Raw genomic sequence first — 17,104 nt, forward strand, 5'->3', positions numbered from 1 at the left:
CCTCTGAGCATGCAGCTGACTGTCGTAGGTGTTTACACATCTGTCTGGCTTCATATTCTAACCTACCCATCACTGGCATATGTGCTCACCCTACAGTATTAACAGTGATACCACCCTACAGTAATAACAGTATTAGTTATCTCCCCTCTCTTAATCACAGTTGTTGTCTTACTGATCTGCAAAGGGTGAGGGGAACTGGCATTGGCTCTTTGGGATGAGAGGACCTGCAAGGCTTAAGAAAAAGGGGAGCGTTTTCCCCTTGAGTTCTCAGATAGGGGTCAGGCACTTTTGTAGTCCTTACTCGAAGGAGCAAGGACATCAACTCTTTAACACTGACCTCTGTTCTTACTAGTGTTTTGGGGGAACATTTGAGTTAAATAGGGACACACAAGCAACCAACCAGCATTAAACAGTGTGAATAAAAATCCCTTCCCCTCTCAATTAATCAGGGCTCACGTGATTTGGTATCCCTTTGGCAGAACTCACGCTAGGTGTCCATCTGTCCAGTGTCTTCCAGGGAAAGCACAACTCTCGAGAGCTGAGTTTCTAAAGATAAAGGTCAGGAAGGTACCTGGAAACCAGAAACCTTCCTGGTCTCCTTCAGAAAGATGCTAAAAAGCCCACTTTCCCCCCATTACAGGTTACCTTTTAAGGAACTCCGCTAGGTGTGGTTGGCTGCTAACAGCACCTCAGCAGGGTAGCTCCAGAAACAGTTAATTGGGAAGCATCCACATAAAGGCTGAAGGCGAGTGGGTATTCTGCAGGCATTTTTCGCATCTTCTCCTGCAGCGTGTGCCCAGCTAGCCAATCTCCCACTTGCACTAACTCTGGGCAGCTCTGTCTCCCATGGGTGGTTAGACCCCGTATAGACCTTTAATGAGACGGCTCCTGCCTCCAAACTAGCAGACTGGACTCAGCTCACGCACTAGCAGTGTGTTTCAGATACAGCACTCCCGGGCTCCAACCCCACAGCCATTGTGCCGAGACTGCTGACTGTGCCCGCGTCCGGAAAGTCCTAGTGGCAGATGGCAGTAATCCCATGCGTTTATAAATGGCACTAATTAGGGCTATTAATGCTTCCCTTGCTCAGAGGGGGGCTGTGAGGCTCAGTTCATTAATGTGCATGAAGCAATTTGAGAGCTCTGTGGGTGAAATATGCTAGAGGAGGGGAAAGGCTATTACTGTAGACCCACGTTTTGTTGCAGCTGTTCGAGGGATCCCAGGTTTCTGTCCAAGCTTTCTAAAGATTTATTTCCATTATAGAGGTAGCACCGCCACAAGGACCTGCCCTCCTGGGCAAACCCTCACATGGTGATTGTAGCCTTCTTGGCAACAAGGGCACACTGTTGACTCATATCCAGCTTCTCGTCCACTGTAACCCCTAGGTCCTTTTCTGCAGAATCCACCTCTCAATTAGCTGTTACGGCTCAAGACCGAGATCTTGGAGTCATTGCGGCTAGTCCTCTGAAAACATCCACTCAATGTGCAGCGACAGCCAGAAAGTGCAAACCGCACATTAGGAAAGGGTTAGATGATAAAGCAGAACATATAATGCCTCTGTATAAATCCGTGGTTCACCCACACCTCAAATACTGTGTGCAGTTCTGGTCACCCCATCTCAAAAAAGATATATTGGAATTAATTAGAAACGGTGCAGAGAAGGGCAACAAAAATGATTAGGAGTATGGAACGGCTTCCATAGGAGGAAAGATTAGACAGACTGGGACTGCTCAGCTTAGAAAAGAGACAATATTGGGGGATATGACAGAGGTCTATAAAATCCTGACTGGTGTGGAGACAGTGAATTGGGGAAGTGTTGTTTACCCCTTCACATAATACAAGAACCAGGGGTCACCTGATTAAATTAATTGGCAGCAGGTTTGAAGCAAACAAAAGGAAGTACTTCACACAACGCACAGGCAACTTGTGGAACTCATTGCTGTGAGATGTCCTGAAGACCAAAAGTATAAAAAAAAAAAACTTTTTGTGTTTAAAAAAAGAATTAGCTAAGTTCATAGAGGATAGGTCCATTGATGACAGTTAGCCAAGATGGTCAGGGACACAACCCCATGCTCTAGGTGTCCCTAAATCTCTGACTGCCAGAAGTTGGGACTGGGTGACAGGGGATAGATCCCTCCAATAATTTCCCTGTTCTGTTCGTTCCATCTGAAGCACCTGGCATTGGCCACTGTCAGAGACAGAATACTGGACTAAATGGACCATTGCTCTGACCCAGTGTGGCCGTTCTTATGTCATCATCTAGCAACAGCCAGTGTCCCAGGAATCTTCTTGGCAATGTTCCCACCAAGCAGCCAGGCAAGAGATGCTGAGGGAAGGCAGGTCCGGCTCAATGAACTGGCAGATGAGAGCAGGGATTGGTGTAAAAGGGGAGTAGTGGAAAAAGAGGAAGGGTTGAGGCTACTTGCAAGGAATTGGGCGGTATCCCTTTAAATAGCTTGGCAGCCTTCTCTTGGGGCTCGCTGAGTGTGTCCTGTGTTTGAGAAACTCCCTGAGCGCAGCAGAGCGAGGCCTGGCCTGGCTGGGGGGTGGTATAAACAAGGCTGTTTGGACCACAGCCTTGCCCATGTCAGTGAGCAAGCAACTCAATGCTGCTGCCTCGCGTCCGGCTGGGTGCATGCTCCAAGGCAGAGGGTTTGTGGACAGGAAAGGGCAAGCGGCCCTCGGGCTGCTGTACATGAGTGCCCCCTGCTGGCTGCTGTGCCGAGCGCCACGGACAATGGTAGGCATCCCCTGCCCCACTCTTGGTGAGCACAGGAGCAAGGAAAAGGGGGGTGGGGGAGAGGAAAAGCAATAGTCCTCTTCAAACCCTGCCCGCAAATGGGGCTCTGTCTCCACGAGACCAGAATGAGGTGTGAGATGCTGCTCACACAGGGGAGAGGCTGAGCATTTCCCAGCCCGCACTGGCCTCTCCCTCTGGGGCTGGCAGTGGAAATTAAAGCTGGCAGGGTGGCTTCAGAGGTACCACAGGATCTCCCCTCCCCCTTGAGTGGCTGCTCACACCCTCAGGCAGAGGGGATGCTGGTGACACGCTCCTGTCCCTGGTGGGTGGGAAGGTCTCCTCTTAGCAGGGCCTGAGTCCAGGCACCCTGGCTGTCAACTTCCCAATCCACACCACCTGAACGGGCTCAGAGTGAGGGCAAGTGTGCTAACAGGTGTGGTATCTGATGCATTTGCCTCCCTGCATGGGTGTGCACGTAGAGGGTGTGTGTGCACGCGTGCAAATGTGTGCTCAAGGGATGGGTTGTCAAGCTTGGCTTAGATGGAGCCTTCAGCTCAAACTCTAACCCTGTGCTGGGTTTCGGAAAGAGTCCAGTTACTGTTCCCTGCAAGGCTGCCTGCACAGTCTCTGATCTTTGGGCCAGAAGCAGAAGTTAGTGTCGTTTGGCTCTGAAGTCCTCTGGAGCCGTGTGTGTGTGTGGGGGGGGCAATCTTTGTCCCCAATCCCGTCCCAAATGTCTCTCTACAACATGGCTTACTGAGGTCAGGACAAAGCTGTGAAAGGAGAGAGCATATTCTAGACATGCTATGGCGAATTAATTAATCATTAATGATCTGGAGAATGGCGTGGATTGCACCCTCAGCAAATTTGCAGATGACGCTAAACTGGGAGGAGAGATAGATACGCTGGAGGGTAGGGACAGGATACAGAGGGCCCTAGACAAATTAGAGGATTGGGCCAAAAGAAATCTGATGAGGTTCAACAAGGACAAGTGCAAAGTCCTGCACGTAGGACGGAAGAATCCCATGCACCGCTACAGACTAGGGACCGAATGGCTAGGCAGCAGTTCTGCAGAAAAGGACCTAGGGGTTACAGTGGACGAGAAGCTGGATAGGAGTCAACAGTGTGCCCTTGTTGCCAAGAAGGCCAATGGCATTTTGAGCTGTATAAGTAGGGGCATTGCCAGCAGATCGAGGGACGTGATTGTTCCCCTCTATTCAACGTTGGTGAGGCCTCATCTGGAGTCCTGTGTCCAGTTTTGGGTCCCACACTACAAGAAGGATGTGGAAAAATTGGAAAGAGTCCAGCGGAGGGCAACAAAAATGATGAGGGGACTGGAACACATGAGTTATGAGGAGAGGCTGAGGGAACTGGGATTGTTTAGTCTCCGGAAGAGAAGAATGAGGGGGGATTTGATAGCTGCTTTCAACTACCTGAAAGGGGGTTCCAAAGAGGATGGATCTAGACTGTTCTCAGTGGTGGCAGATGACAGAATGAGGAGCAATGGTCTCAAGTTGCAGTGGGGGAGGTTTAGGCTGGATATTAGAAAAACTTTTTCACTAGGAGGGTGGTGAAGCACTGGAATGCGTTACCTAGGGAGGTGGTGGAATCTCCTTCCTTTGAAGGTTTTAAGGTCAGGCTTGACACAGCCTTGGCTGGGATGATTTAGTTGGGGATTGGTCCTGTTTTGAGCAGGGGGTTGGACTAGATGACCTCCTGAGGTCCCTTCTGATATTCTATGATTCTATGAATCCTCTGCAAACCACGCTGAATGATGTACCTTGAAATATCTACAGCACAACCCAGGCAATCAGACCGCAGGCCATCTAACCTAGTATCACGGCTCTGATAGTGACCAGCACTGGCTGCCTTGGGGGAATACGCAAAAAAACTCTCCTGATGAGGATCCAGCAATAATCTGCCCTGGGAGGAGTTATTCTTTAAACCCCTTTTGTGAGTGAGGGATCCCCTGCTGTCCCAGCATAAGCTCCAAGCTCCAGAATCCAAAAGTGCCAACGCTGACTGGAATTATTTAATAATCAGCAGAAGAAAGGGAAGGGAGCCATCCCTGAGTGACTCCTCTCAAGCGCTGGATCTGGGCTGCCCTGTTGTAATGAGAGTCAAAAATAGCCTGCAATCAATTTCCTTCCCCAGCTCAGTGGGGAAAATGAGAGACGCTTTGGGTGTTTTCTTATTAGGAAGTTAGCCATTTCCTGAGCCTGGCATGGCTGGACTGGAGCTACTTTGCGTGTCCTCGTCTCCAAGCAATCAGCTGTGCGATGAATCAGGAGGCTGCCCCTGTGAGGATCCTTGCTCACAGCTCTCCCATCTCCCCACCGGGCTGCAACCCCTTGCCGAGTTGGCATTCATCAGCACCTGCCTTGGAAAATCAATTACCATGCAGCAGCTGGTTTCCAATAGGTGCAGCAATGTGCATGCACACTGCCTCCGTGAGCTCTAATGAATAGAGCAGGACTGGGAGAGTGGGGGTTGGAGACCCTGGGTCCTATTTCTGGCTGTCAGAGGGGTGTGTGAGCAGGGGACCAGGTGGCCAGGTCTGGGAAGGAAGTGTGGCCTGGTAGCTGGAGCAGAGCCCTGTGCCTCAGTGTCTGGCAATAGAAAGAGCTGTGCAGAATATCAGGACAAGCTTCATGGCTCTCATTTTCACCGGGGTTTCCACCTGAGTCCAGGCCAGGTGGGCTCACGGGTTTTGACCCCAGTTTCCTGTGACACTGAGGCCAGTTAGGGGTGGTTTTTTTTCGTTTTGTTTTGTTTTTTGACGCTTTTGCAGAGCGGTAACATGGGACTTGCCATGTGTTAGGTCTGGTTTGGATCGCGTGCCCTTCTACGGAGTCTCGGTTCATTGGAGACCCCAAAATGCAGCAAGAGGCTGGAGTGGATCCTCCCCAAGATCAGTGTCCTGTGATCCTCAGTTCCCAGAAAGTCCGTGTTAGGTGCATTAGGGTGTTGGACCCAGCCAATCTGGGCAGGGCACTGCACGGACCCAGAGTCAGACTCATCCCAGCTCCGAAGAGCTCACAGGCTAAATAGATCAGAGAAAGGAAGAATGATTGTCCCTGCGGCACGGTTGGGGAACCGAGGCGCCCTGTCTCAACTGGAGCTGCTGGGTGCTGAGCACGTCGGAATAGCTGCCCCCGCGTGTCTCAGGTTGAACACCTCACAGTGTTGACCCCTGCAAAGCAGAGAGTGCATATGTAAATGATAGCATGAGTTTTTAGGACAGGAAGGTGGGGGGCGGGGGGGGGGGGGGGAAGAAGTGGTGCTCAAGGAGGAATTTAAGGACACAGGTTGCAATTCATTTGGCCAGGAGATCAGGGCTAATGCCCTCCTTCATCACTATGGGCTTGTAGCAAACACAGCAGCTGGGACTTTGGTTTCACAATCTGTGCATTGATTCAGTGCTGACTGAGTGCCCCCTACTGAAGCAATGCTGCCACCTTTGCTCTTTAGGGAGATCTCCCATCCAACTCCACACCCAGCCCTAGCCTGCTCGGCTTGGAAGAGCTGACAAGATCTCTGTACAAGGTGGTAGGCGCTAAAAACTAAGGTGTGACTGGGGATACATCTGATTCCATCCTGCATCTCTGCAGTGGTGCCCAAAGGAACAGGGGAAATCATTGGCGTTGGGCATTGCAGCAAACCTGGTAGAGAGAGCACATTTAAAGTGAAGGACCCGCTTTAAAACAGAGATCTGGTTTGGAAGGACTCTGACTTCTTCAGAAGAATGTGGGCACCAGATGGTGAATGTGTTCTTGCCCATGGAGCTGCGCTGGTGCTTCTGATGTGCTGGAGTGAGGTTAGAGCTTCAGGGCATGTTGCAGAGATGTAAAAGTGACGTAATTTACCATGAACAATTCTAATAGGTATAGGAGCCCACCTCTTTCCTTCCCGGTAACTTCAAAACCGCATCCAAAATTGCAGTGGTCAGCTCCCACAGAGGCAAGTGCGGTGAGCAGTGTGCCTAGAATAAACACTTGCAAGGAGAATGCATCCAAAATATGCTCAGTAATAAAAACCTTCTGAGGCAGACTGGGAAGAACCACAAAGCCCTGGGCTGTGTTGGGTCAGGACATATCCGTGTTTCCCCCTGCAGCCCCAATGAAGCTTCTTCTTAACCTCTGTCAGGCAGTGCCTTGAAGTTGCAGTTTAATCCCTTGTATTATTTCTCTTTCTACTGTAACTGTGGATCTTCTCATTACTCATGTGAGTATCTGTCTTTTTTTCTCTCTCTCTCTTCATATTACTGAGTTCTTGGCTTCACTGATACTTGTGGTGCGAAGTTCCACCCGTTAATTGTGTTGTGCAAAACTGGGTTCCCTTGGATCAGTTTCCCTTTTATTTTTTATTGGACGTTTCCTTGGAAAGGGGGAATACAAGTGCCTGACTTACCTACTCAACCCTACCCCATCTTTTACGGCTCCTGGAAGGATAAAGAGTGATGCGCACACGCAAAACAAACCTGCCACTGACCTGCTGAAACCATCCTGCCCCCATGCTGTTCATCAGTGATGTTTAGTGGGATGCTGGAGTGGGTACCTGAAGGCACTGGGGTTGGAGAAGTAGGAGAAGAGAACTAGAAAACACAGGCTACATAGCATGGCTGGACTGTCATGATAGTAGAAATCTCTTCCTTCCAAGCATAACAAGATGTTCAATGGACCGTCTTCTGCAGGGGCTGAACCCATCGCCTCTCGCTCTAAAAGTATCTCCTGCTTGAGCTAAACTCTCCAGGTATTTGCTAGTGGATTCATACACTACTTTGCATGGTCCTGTCATTAGAGGGGGCTAAGAGCCACACTGTGTTAGAAGGGGTAAGACAAAGACCTCAGAACCCATCCCGACTGTCCACCAGCGATGCCTCACCAACAGAGCTGTACGAGCAATCTGCTCCAGGCAGCTTTCCCGCTGATGTTTGCCCGTGATTGAGTTTGCGAAGCAGCAGTAATTTTATGTGTGAGAACTTTCCCAACTGTTTGATGAAAAATGGAAGTGGATTTTCTCCACCACCACTGGGACAACGTCAACAGCTGTGTGCGGTCCAAAATGCAACATGGTCTTGTGAAATGGTATTCTCCCCCTGGAAGAACAGGGAGTGGGTGAGTCCCTGAAAGCCAGCCAGCTTAGTAGAGTAAGCAAAGGGCTAGCAGGGGCAATTCACCCCTTCTTAGGCCAGGCTGTGGAAGAGGTGGTCTAACTAATATTTTGCCTCTAGTCATCACCACAATCTAAATCATAACCCAGATCATAAGATCCTCTTTCACAGATGGGGATACTGAGGCAACGAGCAGTTAAGCAGCCCACTGATTCCAAAGGAAATGACCTCCAGCTGACCGAGGACTTAAATTGCTCCCCATCAGCTTTCTGGCTTGGGCTCAAGAGATCTAAATGCAAAGGCTTGATGAAGGAATCCCTGACTCTGCCTGGGCTAGCGTGACAGGCCCTGGATAGAATCAATGAGTTGATGTAGGATCAAAATCAATGGCAATTTGCAGCTGCCCATGCTGCTGTAGTCGGCTAGCTGCACCATGGCAGCTTTATGGCCTCCTTCAGCTTCCTTAACACATTAGCTATGGGGTTTCTTCCTTATTGCATTATAAATTATTTCCAGAAATCAATCTAACACGGCTGCCTTGACAGGGAGGAGGATTGGAACAGACTGTCCCGTCTTCTAAAGGCTGGTCGTGACTCCCAGCACTGTGCTCACCCTGAGCTCCCGGCCCCAGCATTCTCCTGTCCCCAGTGGGAGCCATAAAGTGGCACACTGGGAGAGGCATCCAGTCTCTGCCCCCGCTTAGCGGGCAAACCAAAAGATGGGGAAATGCTTCATTTAAACTCTTTCCGGCTCTCTTGCTTCTCATTGCATCCCTAGCTCTCCCCCTGTGTTTAGATGGAAGAGGCAAAGGGTGAGGGGCAAGGAAGGTTTATTTCCCCCTTTCCCCTAATCCACCCTCCAGAGCTGGCCAAATCCTCTCTAAGCTGCGCAGCTGAGGAGCAGGCTCTCAAGGGCCATGCAAGTGGGGAGCGGCACCTCGCCCCTGGCTGCAGTGGCGAGAGAGGGCTGGGGGAAGTCCTTTCTCCCCACTGCAGCCCCGGGGCAGCCTGCACCCCAAACCTTTCATCCCACACCCCCAACTAGAGCTCTCAGCCCCCCGCACCCTCTTGTCCCTGCTCAGGGCGACCTTTCTGAAGAGTGATTTGTTCACTTTGCCTTTCAAATGCACTTGATTGCACCCAAGGCTGGATGTGTTTTTAAAAAAAAAACCCAAAAGTCTGGCAGTAAGAACAAGACCCAGTGCCTGGAAGCTGAAGCTAGAAACACTGAGGCTAGAAATAAGGTGCAGATGTTTAACAGGGAGGGGATTTAACCAGGAACCATGTCCCTAGGCCCAGGGTGCATACTGCAGTGCTTAGCATCTGCAAATCAACTGTGGGTGTCTCTATTGTTAAAAAAATGAAATAAAAACCGTGCTGTAGCTCAGCCACCAGCGATGGGCTTGATGGAGGCAGTGCTTGGGGGCTGGGGGGGCCACTCCCAGCCAAAAAAAATAAAAAAAATTTAAGCCAGGGTGCGCTTTAAGCAGTGTTTTACCAAAGCTGCCGCTCCCAGGTGAGGAAAGTCCTCTCCTCCCCCCCATGCTTTCTCAGACCACTCTAAGCACTGGCTGCAGGAATCCCTGGTGCAGTTCTCCAGCCTGTGTTATGTAAGGGGTGAGAGTAGCTGAGCAGAGTGATTGCTTTGGGCCTTGCAATTTAGGACTCACTGAATTCCCTCCACCCTGAATCTTCTCTAAAGAGCTTTATTCCCCCCTGCCCTACTTTCACTCCCCCCGCCCCCATAGTACAGCCCTGCTCTCCCCTTCTCATCCCCCTAACAACAAAACCAGGGCTAAGACTGTGTGTATGTGCAAAAGCCTCAGGCAGAGGGGAATCGGGTTCCTTCCTAAAACAACCTAATGGAAAAAAAAATCCAGAGGAAAAACTCCAGGGCCCGAGTAACTGCTGGTGTAATTGCAGGGGCCTCAGCAGGGAATTAAACCCAGAGTATATTTAGTAGCCTTAGAAATATAGGAAAATGCAAGTTTGTCTCTGCAGCGAGAGCCACCTATTGCCATGTACACCACCCAGGCACACGGGCTGACCTGCTCCCCTATGCACCCCGGTGTGGGCACCTGGGCCGGCGCACGCACACCGACAGAAGCATGCACACAAGTACACACGGGGGCGCCATAAACCCCTCCCCACAGCCATGCACACGTGTGAACACTGACATGCACCCCGCACGACTGTGCATGTCTGCAGGGCCACCCGCGCTGCCATGCCCAGAGACACAAGCCGTGACCCCCCGCCCTCCCACCTCCCCCCAGTCCGGCCCGTGCAATGCACTGGCAGGGGGCAAGGGCGGCGGGCTGCCCCTGCAGCGTTTGTCCCTCTCACAGGGAGGCTGGAGGGGCCCAGCTTGGCTCCCCTTCCAAGGGCGCTGTAGCGCGGCAGGCTGCAGAAAGTTCCGGGGCTCTTCCCACCCCCGGCCCGGGCAGAGTTTCGCCCCGGGGGCAGGGCGCAGGCGGGGAGCCGATGCAGCGGGATGTGAGAGGCATCCCAATGGCGAGCGAGCGGTGTTCGCGCTACCGCAGAGCGGGGAGGCGGCGCGGCGGGGCGGGGGCGGGGGGCGATGCACCGGCGGGCCGGGCGCCGGAGCCCAAGTCCCGCAGTGCTCCGGAGAGCCGCGGCCGCCGCACCTGCCCGGTAAGCCGGAGCCCCCCGAGCATGAGAGCGCGGCGCTCGCCCGCTGTCCGGGGAGGGGGGATCCCTTGTGAAGTGCAGCCAGCTGGGGGGGGGGCGCTCCTGCCCCCCGGGGCAGTGGGGGGGGGGGCTGGCCCACGGGCTGCAGTGGAAGTTTGAGGGCACGGGGAGCCCGAGGCGCTGCGGGGCTCCCGGCCCCGGGGGTGGTCTCCTGGGACGGGACGGGGGGGTGCCCGGCCGCGGGGCAGCTCTGCCTTGTCCACCCTGGGCTCGGGACGGGGCTGCCCGGCGCAGCTTTCGCTCCGGAGCCCCCAGCCCAGCGGCAGGGGCGAGGGGCTGGAGGGAGTCAGTGGCATCAGTCCGGATTTACACCAGCGTAACCTGGCTCCTAATGCTCGCTGCGGTTCTGCCCCTGTTCCCCCTCCCCTCCCCCCCGCCCCCCAAGTCAGCTGAAGTTGGAACCTCCCCGGGTCCTGCACCACCCTGGGGTGAGCCCCATCCCCAGCCAAGGGACGAGCCCCTGGGAAAGGGCAGGCTGGGAGCCAGGGTCTTTCTGCCCGCACCTGCCCCTGTCGGAGGGGCCCTCTCAGCACTTTGCTCCTGACAAACGCGTTGTCCTGGCTGCTGCAGTCAGAGGCAGGGTGGGGCAGCCGGGCTGGGGATAAGGGACCCTGGACGTTTCCCTTGGGGGTGACCCCATAAGGTGGCAGGGGAGGAGCTTTGGGCCGGGACCCCCTCTCCGCCAGAAGCCGCTGACAGGCTGCTGCTGAGTGTCCTTTGAAGTGAAACAAAAACCACGTCCCCCTGCATCTCTCTGCCTCTCCCTGGCACATCCCTGGCCCCCGTCACTGCAGCCATCGGAGCACCTGGCGATCGCGAGTGCATTTTTCCTGGGAAGCCAGGCAGTGCCCTGGGCACCATTTTACACGTGAGGGGGGGCTGAGACCCAACGAGACTAAGGTACATCTGCGCTGCAAGAAAACTCGCATGGCAGCGAGTCTCAGAGCTGGGTTCCCGTCCCAGCGGGAATGTCTCTGCTGCTATTTTGAGTGCCATGGCATGAGCCCCAGTCTGTAGACCTGGCCCTGGGACTCATTGCCATGGGTTTGGGGGGTTTGTTTGTTTGTTTGTTTGTTTTGCAGCATAGATATACCCTCAAGAAACTTGACCAAGGTCACACAGTGAGTCTGTTGCAGAGTAGAGAATTGAGATCCGCTGGGTCCCAGGCTGGGGACGTAGCTACTGGGCCATCCTTTCTTTACAAGTTTTAACAAATCCAGCCTTGCAGGTCCCCAGAGATTCCCCCCCCCCCATGTTACAGATGGGGAAACTGAGGCACCGAAGGGCTTTGCCCAACATCTCAGAGCAACTCAGTAACCAAGACAGGAATAGTGCCGTCCCCTGATTTAACCACCAGGCCACACTCCTGCAGTGAGGCTTGTCTTCAGTTTATCTGACCCTCCCACACTTTTGGGCTCCTCTCCACCTATCTTCCCATCAGCCCCCATTCCTCCTTTGAAACCCCTGGACTCCCCCCACTATGATACCCCCGCCCACAGCCTGTTACTCCTGCTGCAGCCCCACAGCCCCCGACCAGGCAACAGGAATCTCTAAGGGGGAAAGCAGCTCCCTCCTTTCCTGCTGGAGGGGCGAGCAGCGTGCCTGGCTGTGCCCAGCGCCCCCAGAGCTCTCCTGCTGGGCTCCGGCACATCTGCCTGCAAAGCTGTTGGATCCCTCCAGGGTGCAGTCCCCCCTAGAGCACGGACAGTCCCAGCCCAGAAGGACCCAGCAGCCTCACAGTTAGTTCAGGCTGATGGGTGGCAGCTAGGGCCAGAGAGAGGGTGGCAGGGAAGAGGGAGGTCGAGTGGAGTCCACTGTAGGGTTGTGACCTGATGGAGGGTGCAGTGGGGTCTCCATGTACTCAGTGCCCTTCAGTCACTGCCTCTTGCACTGTCCCATGTTCCATTTTAGCCTCCTTACCTCCACCTGCCCATCCCCTCCTTGGACCAGATTCTGATCTCCTTCACCCTGGTGTAAATCCACAAAAACTGCCCTGGCTTCAGTGCAGTCACCTCTGGATTTATGCTGGGGTCGGTGAGATCCGGCCCCTCTCTCGGCTCCCACGTGACGCGATGCCCTTTGTTGGGGCATTAGTAGCAGAGTCGAACCTGGGACCACGGACTGTGTAACCAGGAGCCTGCACCACCTGAGCTAAAAGAGCCCTCGCAGCTTGAAAGCTGTAGCAGACTCCTCAACCCTCCTGTGGTCCGGCCACCACTAGGGAGGGAGACATCGTGAACACCAAGGAAACATTGGTTATACTTATGACCTAGTGGATAGAGGACTGGACGGGGACTCAGGAGTCATAGCTATTCCCAGCTTTGCCACCGACCTGCTGGGGGACCTTGAGCAAGTCACGTCACCGCCCCGTGCCTCAGTTTCCCCAGATGTAAAATGCGGATAATGATACTGACCTCCTTTGTAAAGCACTTTGAAATCTACTGATGAAAAGTGTTATATAAGAGCTAAGATTTAATTATATTATTATTAATTACAGCAATCATTTAAACGTATATTGCTCTGGCATCTTCCCCCTGGAAGATCCCAGCGTGGTTCACCAGACCCTGGTGTCTGATACTCACAGCCAGTTTGTACCCTATTCCAGTATACAGCAGGATCACATGATTCAAAACGAGGTAGGCAATGCTCTCCCTACATACTTTGAGCATCCTCTACTGACAAATGGATCACATCACTTACTACTGACATGCGGCCACCTCTGAGGTGGGACATGGCTCCTTGTCAACAGCACACTCCTCTACAGTTTGAGACAGGAAGTGAAGAAGAATCCAGTATTCCACTGAAACTGGGGGCAGAGGGCGGGGGGAAGTCCTTTTAGAACGTCAGCAGTGGGACACAGAGGCAAAGTGAGGTGAGTGGGGTGCAGCCTGAGAGGTGAGTTTGGGGGGTGAGGTGTCTTTGAGGTCCTGTGTCAGAACTGGAGCCAGCCAAGCATGCTGGGTTATCAGGTATGTTTGGGGTAAGTGTCATTGGTCACTTTTTGTCAGTTGGAAAGGCCGAGGTTCAGGTATCTGGCTAAACATTGGGTGGGAATTTCACATTAAAATGTTTTTTCAACAGAAAATACAGTTTCCACAAAGTCAAAATTTTCTGCTGGCAAATTTCAATTTTGACAAAATTATTCAGTTGTCTGTTGGGAAAATCTGAACAAAATATTTTGTTTCAGGTCCGGTCAACCTGGTTGAAAGACTTTGGTTTGTCGAACTGAATAGAAAAATTTAATTTCAGGTCAGTTTGATGTTAACCTGTGTTTGCCTGAGCTGCCATGATACTTTCTGAGAACTGCAGTTTGAGTGCCTCTTGTCTCCATTCTCCTTTATGGGTCAGGCTACCTAGCGAGACTACAACTCCCATGATGCACCACAATCTTGGCTTTAGTGGAACCGCGCGGTGCATCATGGAAGATGTAGTTCGAACAGGGATTCCTGCCCATAGAGGAGAATGGGAGGTTGAGGCACGCAAACTACAACTCCCATGAGTAGGGCCTTACCAAATTCACGGCCATGAAAAACATGTCACGGACTGTGAAATCTGATCTCCTCTGTGAAACTGGTCTTCTGTGTACTTTTATCTTATACTATACAGCTTTCACAGGGGAGACCAGCGTTTCTCAAATTAGGGGTCCCAATTCAAAAGAGGCTTCGGCCCGGCTGGGTGGGGGGGGATGTTGTCGCAAGGTTATTGTAGGGAGGGTCACAATATTGCCATCCTTACTTCTGCACTGCCTTCAGAGCTGGGAGTCCAGAGAGTGGCGGCTGCTGGCCAGGCACCCAGCTCTGAAGGCAGCACCTTGCCAACAGCAGTGCAGAAGTAAGAGTGGCAATGCCATGCCATTCCACCCTTACTTCTGCACTGCTGCCTTCAGAGCTGGGTCAGGACCCCTACAGTAACAACACCCTGAAATTTCAGATTTAAATATCTGAAATCGTGAAATTTACGATTTTTAAAATCCTGTGACCGTGAAATTGACCACAATGGACTGTGAATTTGGTAGGGTGATGCAGTAGCTTGGAGAGGGGATCATGACCCAGATGAATGTCAAACTAACCTGAAGCCAAATATTTCATTCTGGGAATGTGGAAATGTTTCCTTTTGATCAGAAAGGTCAAAATGTTTCATTTCATCATATCACCAAAAATGTTGCTAGTTTGCTGAAATGTCAGAATTGTCCACGGGATGGGAATTCTAATTTTCCAGCAGATCTGCTGATAGATAACCCAGGCTGCAGTGGGGTTTGGGATCCACAGAGAGGGCTGGGAAGTGCAATCAGAACTGCCCTCAGGCACACTGGAAGGAGAGGCGTGAGTGTGCCGTTGATTTTGCTGGGGTTGGGTTCTGATACACCACTGAAAGGGACTCAGAGCAGGACGGGCTCAGGTCTGCAGGGGAGGAGGCTTATTAGCATATTGGGTGGGCAGCGCACAGAGTGGGGAGAGAAGGTTAATGCGGAGCAGGCTCAGTCATGCACCAGGAGGGTGGCAAATATATGTGGCAGGCGGCATGTACTTAGATGGGCGGGTTCTAGCACACAATAAGAGGGCAGTCAGTGGGAGTGTGCTGGGGCTGTGGGTTCAAATCCTGTACTAAGTCTCTCAAGTGATTTTAAAGCCAGACATGCTGACCTGCAGCTGCAGTAAAGGGTCAGTTGGAAGCTTGACTAGTGGTCAACCCTTTTTTCTCCGGCTGTCTCTGCAAAACAGTGGCTGTTCCGGTGTTTACAGCCTATTGCGGCCGCCCTCCTGGGGGGACGCGCAGCTGGTCATTAGAAGTCAGCCTCTGCTGGGCCGGTCTGCACCCCAGCGACCACGTCAGATTCTGTTTCATAGGAGCCATGCAGCTGAAGGATCTCCTAAGGTCACCAGAAGAGATGAGCTGGCTATAAACACCCCCAGACTCTGAGCGTGGAGGAGGGACGGGTGGCTTTGGAACCTGGAGGTGGATTGGAATTTTGCTGCTGACTCCTGCTTTTGTAATGGACACAACAGAATGGTCTCCCCCCACCATCTGAATATATAGACCCAGATCTGGATCAGAACCCACGTTTGTCTCTTAGCCCATGTCACGGAGTCCCCAGGTGATGCTCTGGAACTGCTCCCCATGAAGCCAGGCAGGACTCTGGGGAAGTCTCCTCTCTGTGAGCAGACTGTCTGCAGGACACAAAGCTCACACAGCTTCCACCTTCCTGGGTCTGACCTCGGAGCATTCAGCATCCTCTGCCCCTCCGTGCGCTTCCCACAGCGAGTCCACCCGAGGGGAGGGGGGTCTTGTGGAAGCCAGAGGGTCCTGCCCGCCAACTTTGCAGTCAGACAAGACTCTCAGCCAGCCAGTAAAACAGAGGTTTATTAGACGACAGGAACATGGTCTAACACAGAGCTTGCAGGTGCAGAGAACAGGACCCCTCAGCTGGGTCCATTTTGGGGGGCAGTGAGCCAGACAACCACGTCTGCACTTCACTCCATGTCCCAGCCAGCCCCAAACTGAAACTCCCTCCAGCCCCTCCTCTTCTGGGCTTTGTTCCTTTCCAGGGCCAGGAGGTCACCTGGTTCCTTTGTTCTCCAACCCTTTAGCTCTCACCTTGCAGGGGGGAAGGGCCAGGCCATCAGTTGCCAGGAAACAGGGTGTCAGCCATTCTCTGCGTCCAGACCCCTGCACACACCTGCCCTCTAGGGCTCTGCAATGATCATACACACTTACCCCACCTCCTAGATACTTAAGAACTGCCTAGGGGAAACTGAGGCATCCCCACACTATTCAGAGGAAACATTAAGAACAGTCCCACTTCGTCACAGCCCATCTGGTACTTTGCAGTACTTAATAATATGAGCGAGAAGTGCAGGTGGTATACAGTATCTGGATTACACTGAGAAATCCGCAGCTGGAGTGAATTTAGAGCAAGCCAAACACTCACACCCTGCTTAGAGCTAAATAGCCATCACGACTGCTTCATCCAGGACGCTGCAGAGGGGGCTCGCCAGGGACTGAGCAGACCTAGCAAAGGGCAGGTGCCACCCCACGCAGCTCAAGCCCGAGAGTCAGGAACCACAGGGAAATCTTTGAGCTAAAATCCCTTTGCAATGGAGGTATAACGGCGATATGACAGTGACCCAGAAAGAGATTCTGATCTCTTACATGTGCTTCCAGCTGCAGTCTGAGCCAGAACTTAGCACTTCTGTAGCTCTTAATCTGTTCATGAAAGTGCTTGATAAACCTTCACTTACCCTCACAGCCCCCCCGGGAGGTAGGTAAGTATCACTGTCTCTGTTTTGCCGTGCAGGAAACTGAGGCACAGAGAGAAGTGACTGGTCGTCAGGTTACACCATGACAGTCAGGAGAAAAATTCTCAGATCTGTTGTTTAAACCACTAGACCCAACTGCCTCTTGAGAACTCCTCCCCTGCATCCCAGACTTCAGGTCAAACCTCAAACCAGAGCCAAACATTCTGGAGTTCCTTGGGTTAATTTCTTCCTCCCAGGTGGTTATTTCTCATTTTTGTCGCATGTCTTTGCACTGTTGTCGTTTCAG

The 17,104-nt window shown here is 52.6% G+C and overlaps 1 protein-coding gene across 6 annotated transcripts in view; it reads left to right on the forward strand.

The window, feature by feature from the left end:
* SYT2 (synaptotagmin 2) overlaps positions 1-17,104 on the forward strand; it is a 186,284-nt gene that overhangs the window by 77,341 nt on the left and 91,839 nt on the right. Inside the window, exon 1 of one of the 6 annotated variants that reach the window (XM_043533662.1) lies at positions 10,423-10,504. The exons of 3 other annotated variants lie outside the window; for them this stretch is intronic. The gene's annotated coding sequence lies outside the window, so the exon portion shown is untranslated. Of the gene's footprint in view, positions 1-10,422; positions 10,505-17,104 lie in introns of those variants that run through there. 2 more of the 6 variants (XM_043533657.1, XM_043533658.1) reach the window with 2 other exon arrangements.

The sequence above is a fragment of the Chelonia mydas genome, chromosome 21 (assembly GCF_015237465.2).
Source record: "Chelonia mydas isolate rCheMyd1 chromosome 21, rCheMyd1.pri.v2, whole genome shotgun sequence".
NCBI lineage: Eukaryota > Metazoa > Chordata > Testudines > Cheloniidae > Chelonia > Chelonia mydas.